Source organism: Tachyglossus aculeatus, chromosome X4 (genome assembly GCF_015852505.1).
Source record: "Tachyglossus aculeatus isolate mTacAcu1 chromosome X4, mTacAcu1.pri, whole genome shotgun sequence".
Classification (NCBI taxonomy): domain Eukaryota; kingdom Metazoa; phylum Chordata; class Mammalia; order Monotremata; family Tachyglossidae; genus Tachyglossus; species Tachyglossus aculeatus.
This window is the reverse complement of record NC_052098.1, coordinates 45,990,479-45,999,530: the sequence shown is the minus strand read 5'-3', so window position 1 is coordinate 45,999,530 and position 9,052 is coordinate 45,990,479.

The following is a 9,052-nucleotide window of genomic DNA, read 5'->3' as shown; positions in this document are numbered from 1 at the left end:
TCCCTACCCAACAATGGGCTCACAGTCTAGAAGGGGGAGACAGACAACAAAACAAAACATATTAACAAAATAAAATAAATAGAATAAATATGCACAAGTAAAATAAATAAATAGAGTAATAAATATGTACAAACATATATACATATATACAGGTGCTGTGGGGAAGGGAAGGAGGTAAGATGGGGGGATGGAGAGCGGGACGAGGGGGAGAGGAAGGAAGGGGCTCAGTCTGGGAAGGCCTCCTGGAGGAGGTGAGCTCTCAGTAGGGCCTTGAAGGGAGGAAGAGAGCTAGCTTGGTGGATGGGCAGAGGAAGGGCATTCCAGGCCCGGGGGATGACGTGGGCCGGGGGTCGATGGCGGGACAGGCAAGAACGAGGTCTTGATGATCAGATTACTGCTCTCAACTCTCCCCTTTCTACTCAGCTAGACTCCCTCGCTCCCCTTTCCCTTCGCTGCTCTCGCACCACTAACCCCCAGCCCTGGATCACTGCCACCGTCCGCCTCCTTCGCTCTTATACTCGAGCTGCCAAACGCTGCTGGCGAAAGTCTAAACCCCATGCCAACCTCGTTCACTTCAAGTTCATCCTTTCCTGCCTTAACTCAGCCCTCTCCTCTGCCAGACAAAACGATTTCTCCTCCCTTATTGACACCCATGCCCATCACCCCCGCCAGCTCTTCCGTACATTCAACTCCCTTCTCAGGCCCCCGGTTCCTCCCCTCCTCCTTCCCTCACCCTCAACGATCTGGCCTCCTACTTCATTGACAAAATTAAATCCATCAGGTCCGACCTCCCCAAAGTCACATCCCCCCCTTCTCCAACCCCCCGACTCTCAACACTCTCTGCTACTCTCCCATCCTTCCCAGCAGTATCCTCAGAGGAGCGCTCCTCCCTCCTCTCAAGTGCTACTCCAGCCACCTGTGCTTCTGACCCCATTCCCTCTCATCTCATGAAATCTCTCGCTCCATCCCTTCTCCCCTCCTTAACTTCCATCTTCAACCGCTCACTCTCCACTGGTTCCTTCCCCTCTGCCTTCAAAAATGCCCATGTCTCTCCCATCCTAAAAAAAACCCTCTCTTGACCCCACCTCACCTTCTAGTTATCTCCCCATATCCCTCCTACCATTCCTTTCCAAACTCCTTGAACGAGTCGTCTACACGCGCTGCCTCGAATTCCTCAACACCAACTCTCTCCTCGACCCCCTCCAGTCTGGCTTCCGTCCCCTACATTCCAAGGAAACTGCCCTCTCAAAGGTCACCGATGACCTCCTGCTTGCCAAATCCAACGGCTCCTACTCCGTCCTAATCCTCCTCGACCTCTCAGCTGCCTTCGACACTGTGGACCACCCCCTTCTCCTCAACACGCTATCTGACCTTGGCTTCACAGACTCCGTCCTCTCCTGGTTCTCCTCTATTCTCTCCGGTCGTTCATTCTCAGTCTCTTTTGCAGGCTCCTCCTCCCCTTCCCCCTTCCATCCCCTTATTGTACGGGTTCCTCAAGGTTCAGTTCTTGGTCCCCTTCTGTTCTCGATCTACACTCACTCCCTTGGTGACCTCATTTGCTCCCACAGCTTCAACTATCATCTCTATGCTGATGACGCCCAAATCTACATCTCTGCCCCTGCTCTCTCCCCCTCTCTCCAGGCTCGCATCTCCTCCTGTCTTCAGGACATCTCCATCTGGATGTCTGCCCGCCACCTCAAACTCAACATGTCCAAGACTGAACTCCTTGTCTTCCCTCCCAAACCCTGCCCTCTCCCTGACTTTCCCATCTCTGTTGACGGCACTACCATCCTTCCCGTCTCACAAGCCCGCAACCTTGGTGTCATCCTCGACTCCGCTCTCTCATTCACCCCTCACATCCAAGCCATCACCAAAACCTGCCGGTCTCAGCTGCGCAACATTGCCAAGATCCACCCTTTCCTCTCCATCCAAACCGCTACCCTGCTCGTTCAAGCTCTCATCCTATCCCGTCTGGACTACTGCATCAGCCTTCTCTCTGATCTCCCATCCTCGTGTCTCTCCCCACTTCAGTCCATACTTCATGCTGCTGCCCGGATTGTCTTTGTCCCGAAACGCTCTGGGCATGTTACTCCCTTCCTCAAAAATCTCCAGTGGCTACCAATCAACCTGCGCATCAGGCAGAAACTCCTCACCCTGGGCTTCAAGGCTGTCCATCACTTCACCCCCTCCTACCTCACCTCCCTTCTCTCCTTCTCCAGCCCAGCGCGCACCCTCCGCTCCTCCACCGCTAACCTCCTCACTGTGCCTCGTTCTCGCCCGTCCCGCCGTCGACCCCTGGCCCACGTCATCCCCCTGGCCAGGAATGCCCTCCCTCTGCCCATCTTCCAAGCTAGTCTCTTCCTCCCTTTGAGGCCCTACTGAGAGCTCACCTCCTCCAGGAGGCCTTCCCAGACTGAGCCCCTTCCTTCCTCTCCCCCTCGCCCCCCTCTCCATGCCCCCATCTTACCTCCTTCCCTTCCCCACAGCACCTGTATGTATGTATATATGTTTGTACATATTTTTTATTCTATTTATTTATTTATTTATCTTACCTGTACATATCTATTCTATTTATTTTATTTTGTTAGTATGTTTGGTTTTGTTCTTTGTCTCCCCCTTTTAGACTGTGAGCCCACTGTTGGGTAGGGACTGTCTCTATATGTTGCCAACTTGTACTTCCCAAGCGCTTAGTACAGTGTTCTGCACACAGTAAGCACTCAATAAATACGATTGATTGATTGATTGATTGATTGAGGTACGGTGAGGAGATTAGCGGCAGAGGAGCGGAGGGTGCGGGCTGGGCTGGAGAAGGAGAGAAGGGAGGTGAGGTAGGAGGGGGCGAGGGGATGGACAGCCTTGAAGCCCAGGGTGAGGAGTGTCTGCCTGATGCGCAGATTGATTGGTAGCCACTGGAGGTTTTTGGGGAGGGGAGTAACATGCCCAGAGCATTTCTGGACAAAGACAATCCGAGCAGCACCGTGAAGTATGGATTGAAGTGGGGAGAGACATGAGGATGGGAGATGTTGTCTCTCTCCCCCTTCTAGACCGTGAGCCCGCTGTTGGGTAGGGACCGTCTCTATATGTCGCCAACTTGTACTTCCCAAGTGCTTAGTCCAGTGCTCCGCACACAGTAAGTGCTCAGTAAATACGATTGAATGAATGAATGAATTTTGTTAATATGTTTTGTTGTCTGTCCCCCCCTTCTAGACTGTGAGCCTGCTGTTGGGTAGGGACTTCTCTAGATGTTGCCAACTTGTACTTCCCAACATAGTAAGCGCTCAATAAATACGATTGAATCAATGAATGAATGGGTCTGAACCAATAATGGCGGGGCTGACGGTTTTTACGTCCTTGTGCTCTTCTCTCTCGATCCTAAACCAAACACAAAAATGGCCACTTGCTGGCATTTATTATTAAGCACTCACTATGTGCAAAGCACTGTTCTAAGCGCCGGGGAGGTTACAATAATAATAATAATAATAATGTTGGCATTTGTTAAGCGCTTACTATGTGCAAAGCACTGTTCTAAGCGCTGGAAGGTGATCAGGTTGTCCCACGGGGGGCTCACAGTCTTCGTCCCCATTTTACAGTTGAGGTGACTGAGGCCCAGAGAAGTGAAGTGACTTGCCCACGGCCACATAGCTGACAGTTGGCACGAGCGGGGATTTGAACCCATGACCTGTGACTCCGGGCTCCTTCCACTGAGCCACGCTCCGGACCAAGGTGGCACTAACTGAAACTAGTTTCAACGGCTCCGGACCGTCTCTTTCCAATGCCGTGCAGACCCGATTTACTGTGCAACGGACCAAAAGTTTCTAGTTGATCGTCTCGGTTGGCTTTCATTTTTGTTTGTCCGCATTCACAGACGGTACCTGGAAGGGGCGATCAAGGAAAATGACAGTTGGACGAGGCCTACGGGTGCCTCAGAAGGTTGCCCACCCACCTTCGCATCACGGAAAATCTCCTCGCCGTCGGCTTTCGTTCACTCAATCGTATTTATTGAGCGCTTACTGTGTGCAGAGCACTGTACTGAGCGCTTGGGAAGTCCAAGTTGGCAACGTCTAGAGACGGTCCCTACCCAACAGTGGGCTCACAGTCTAGAAGACTGGTTGAGAAGCAGAATTAGTGTGCTTCGTTACTATCATTCACAGGTACACCCAGAAGGGAATTTCTTCACTTCGGGTAATGAGAGAACACGTTTAAGACAAGTTTTTCTGCTTTTACTGAACTTTCCACATTACGTTTTACTATAAATGACTTCGGCAAGGTAGCATTTAGGTCGGATGTGTGGTCTAGTTGTAGCAAGATCCGCTATCTACCCCCCAGAGCTCGGAAACACTCGATTATTGCTTGGGATGGTGATGATTTAAGGACCAGAAGCGAGTGGCAATACTTGAAGAAGGTGGGCCCGGCCAAAGTGAAAAAGTGAGGGTCCCTACACCAGCTTTCTAATCAGTAGAGCGTGTGACTTTTTTGACTGGTATTTGTTAAGCACTTACTGTGTGCCAGGCACTGTACAAAGCACTGGGGGAGACTGTGTCATCAGGTCGGACACAGTCCAGGACCCACACGGGGCTCAGGCGTTAGCCCCATTTTACAGATGAGGTAACGGAGGCTCAGAGAAGTGAATCGGCTTGCCCAAGATCACAAGGCAGACAAGCGGCAGAGCTGAGATTAGAATCCAGGTCCTTCCCATCTCCCAGGCTCGTGCTCCGTTCAGAGGGCCACGCCGCTTCTCCGGCATGCAATGCTTTACCCAGGCTGAAACTTGGGGATGCTCTTTGTTAAACAACAACAAAAAAAAAACCCTTGATCATCCAAGGCACCATAAAGGCACAATTTACTACCAAGCAAGTGATTTTGAAACAAAAGTTTTCCACCGTTTTGGAAAATAGCATTCGTACCCGAGGGATAAGGGAAAAGCAGGACAAAGACAATCTTTCCTGTTCTTCCTTTCAAAATTCAAAGCGCGCAGCGGAGTTAGGGTTTACAGACACGGACTATCCTTGCGCCCGCGTACCTCGCTTCTGCAACTCAGCCCACCTACTTGGCTCCTCCAGTGCCGACCTTCTCACCGTGCCCCCAACTCTCCCGTCTGGCCGCCGACCCCTAGGCCGCATCCCGCCGCTCATTCATTCAATCGTATTTATTGAGCGCTGACTGTGTGCGGAGCACTGGACTGAGCGCTTGGGAAGGACAAGTTGGCTTTGAAGCCGGGGGTGGAGAGTAATCGTCATACATGAAGGGGGAGGGCATTCCAGGCCAGAGGCAGAACGCGGGCGGGATTCATTCATTCAATCGTATTTACTGAGCGCCTACTGTGCGCGGAGCACTGGACTAAACGCTTGGGAACGTAGAGAGACGGTCCCTACCCAACGAGATGCGGAAGAGCCGAGCGTGCGGGCTGCGTCGTAGGAGATCCGGCGGGGCGAAGTAGGAGGGGGTGAGCCGATCGAGTCCTTAAAATCAATCAATCGATCGTACTTATTGAGCGCTTACTGTGTGCAGAGCTAAAAAGCCAACGGTGAGGAGTTTCCGTTTGCCGCGGAGGTGGATGGGCACCCGCTGGGGGTCCTCGAGGAAGGGGGAAAACGTGGACTCGACATCGTCGGAGAAAAACCTTTTCCCCTAGGCCACGCTGCCTTACACCGGATTCCAGCCTCTCCCAGTTGAGAAGCAGCGTGGCTCAGTGGAAAGAGCCCGGGCTTTGGAGTCAGAGGTCACGGGTTCAAATCCCGGCTCTGCTGATTGTCAGCCGGGTGACTTTGGGCAAGTCACTTCACTTCTCTGGGCCTCAGTTACTTCATCTGTAAAATGGGGATGAAGACTGGGAGCCCCCCGTGGGGCAACCTGATCACCTTGTAACCTCCCCAGCGCTTAGAACGGTGCTGGGCACATAGTAAGCGCTTGATAAATGCCATCATCATCATCATCCTCCGCCAGTGGCTACGGACCAGACCCCAGGACTGCCCCCATGGAGAGGAATCCAGGCCGTTCTGGTTCTCAAATCCGACAGGCGACCGCTCTGGCTGCGCCTTCCCAGACTAAGCCCCACTTTTCCTTCCTTCCTTCCCTTCCTTCCTCTCCCCCTCGTCCCCCTCTCCACCCCCCCCGTCTTACCTCCTTCCCTTCCCCACAGCACCTGTATATATGTTTGTACATATTTCTCTATTTATTTATTTATTTTAGTTGTACATCACCTTGTATCCCCCCCAGCGCTTAGAACAGTACTTTGCACATAGTAGGTGCTTAATAAATGCCATCATCATCATCATATCTATTCTATTTATTTTATTTTGTTAGTATGTTTGGTTTTGTTCTCTGTCTCCCCCTTCTAGACTGTGAGCCCACTGTTGGGTAGGGACTGTCTCTATATGTTGCCAATTTGTACTTCCCAAGCGCTTAGGACAGTGCTCCGCACACAGTAAGCGCTCAGTAAATACGATTGATTGATTTTCCTCATCTCCCACTCCCTTCTGCATCACCAACTTGCTCCCTTGGCTCTCCAGGTGCTTACGCACGGATCTGGGATTTATGTGTATCGCTGCCTGCCTCTCCCCTGCTAGACTGTAAGCCCGTCGTGGGCAAGGACTGTCCCTGCTCATTGCCGTGCTGCACTCTCCCAAGCGTCTAGTTCAGTGAGCGCTCAGTAAAGACGACGGAATGAGTGAATCAGTCAATCAATCAATCAATCGTATTTATTGAGCGCTTACTGTGTGCAGAGAGCGCTTGGGAAGTCCAAGTTGGCAACATCTAGAGACGGTCCCTACCCAACAGTGGGCTCACAGTCTAGAAGGGGGAGACAGAGAACAAAACCAAACATATTAACAAAATAAAATAAATAGAATAGATATGTACAAGTAAAATAAATAGAGTAATAAATATGTACGAACATATATACATATATGAGTGAAGCTTCATTCCCGTGCTGAATTTGGTAATGAGGACTTCAGTGAACTATCGGCTAACCACTCGAAGATCTCACGGCACGGGAAGTGCCAATATGTTGCCAACTTGTACTTCCCAAGCGCTTAGTCCAGTGCTCTGCACATAGTAAGCGCTCAATAAATACAATTGATGATGATGATGATGCCGATCCGAGGCCTGGAGAGAATCGGCAGATGGATTCGGAGACACGGTGATCAATCAATCAATCAATCAATCATATTTATTGAGTGCTTACTGTGTGCAGAGCACTGGACTAAGCGCTTGGGAAGTACAAGTTGGTGATGAGGATGGGTATTTGTTAAGCGCTTACTATGTGCAAAGCACCGTTCTAAGCGCTGGGGAGGCTACAGGGTGATCAGCGTGGCTCGGTGGAAAGAGCCCGGGCTTTGGAGTCGGAGGTCGTGGGTTCAAATCCCCGCTCCGTCCCTTGTCAGCTGGGTGACTCTGGGCAAGTCACTTCACTTCTCTGGGCCTCAGTTTCCCCATCTGTAAAATGGGGGTGAAGACTGTCCACAGGGGACAACCTGATTACCTTGTATCTACCCCAGCGCTTAGAACGGTGCTTGGCACATAGTAAGCGCTTAACAAATACCAACATTATTATTATTATTATCAGGTTGTCCCGGCGGGGGCTCACAGATTTAATCCCCATTTTCCAGAGGGGGTCACTGAGGCCCAGAGAAGCCAAGGGGCTTGCCCAAAGTCCCACAGCTGACAGTTGGAGGAGCCGGGATTTGAATCCACGACCTCTGACTCCAAAGCCCGGGCTCCTCAGACAGCCCCTGGCCCGTACGTGTGCGGGCCCGCAATCGGAAGCGGGAAGGGCAGACGCACAAGGAAATGAGGGCATTTACTCTATTTCTTTTACTTGTACAGATTTACTATTCTATTTATTTTCTTAATGATGCGCATCTTGCTTTATTTCTATTTATTCTGACGATTTAACACCCGTCCGCATGTTTTGTTTCGTCGTCTGTCTCCCCCTTCTAGACCGTGAGCCTGCTGTCGGGTAGGGACCGTCTCTAGATGTTGCCGACTTGGACTTCCCAAGCGCTTAGTACAGTGCTCTGCACACAGTCAGCGTTCAATAAATATGATTGAATGAATGAATTTATTTATTCTATTTATTTTATTTTGTTAATATGTTTTGTTTTGTCGTCTGTCTCCCCCTTGTAGACCGTGAGCCTGCTGTTGGGTAGGGACCATTACATGTTGCCGACTTGTCCTTCCCAAGCGCTTAGTCCAGTGCTCTGCACACAGTCAGCGCTCAATAAATACGATTGAATGAATGAATGAATTTATTTATTCTATTTATTTTATTTTGTTAATATGTTTTGTTTTGTCGTCTGTCTCCCCCTTCGAGACCGTGAGCCTGCTGTTGGGTAGGGACCGTTAGATGTCGCCGACTTGGACTTCCCAAGCGCTTAGTACAGTGCTCTGCACACAGTCAGCGCTCAATAAATACGATTGAATGAATGGATGAATGAATGATTAGCTGGTACCTACCCCGGAACTTAGAACAATGCTTGACACATACTAAGTGCTTAAAAGATGCTATTATTATTATCATCATTATTACCATTCATTCATTCATTCAATCGTATTTATTGAGCGCTTACTGTGTGCAGAGCACTGGACTACTGAAAGGTCAAGACTGTACACGCTTTATGGGTGGGGAATGTGTCTGCTAATTCTGTGCTACTCTCCGAGGTACTCAGTAGAGTCCTCGGCACATAGTAAGCACTTAATAAATAATAATAATAATGATGATAATGGTATTTGTTAAGCGCTTACTATATGCAAAGCACTGTTCTAAGCGCTGCGGGGATACAAGGTGATCAGGTTGTCCCACGGGGAGCTCGCAGTTTTAATTCCCATTTTCCAGATGAGGTAACTGAGGCCCAGAGAAGTGAAGTGACTTGCCCAAAGTCACCCAGCTGACAAGCGGCCGAGCCGGGATTCGAACCCACGACCTCTGACTCCCAAGCCCGGGCTCTTTCCACTGAGCCACGCTGCTTCTCCAAAAAGAAAAGTGAGGGGGGGAAGGAAAGGGGAAATGGAGGGAAAGGAAAGAAAGGTGAGGGAGGAAGGAAGGGGGAAAATT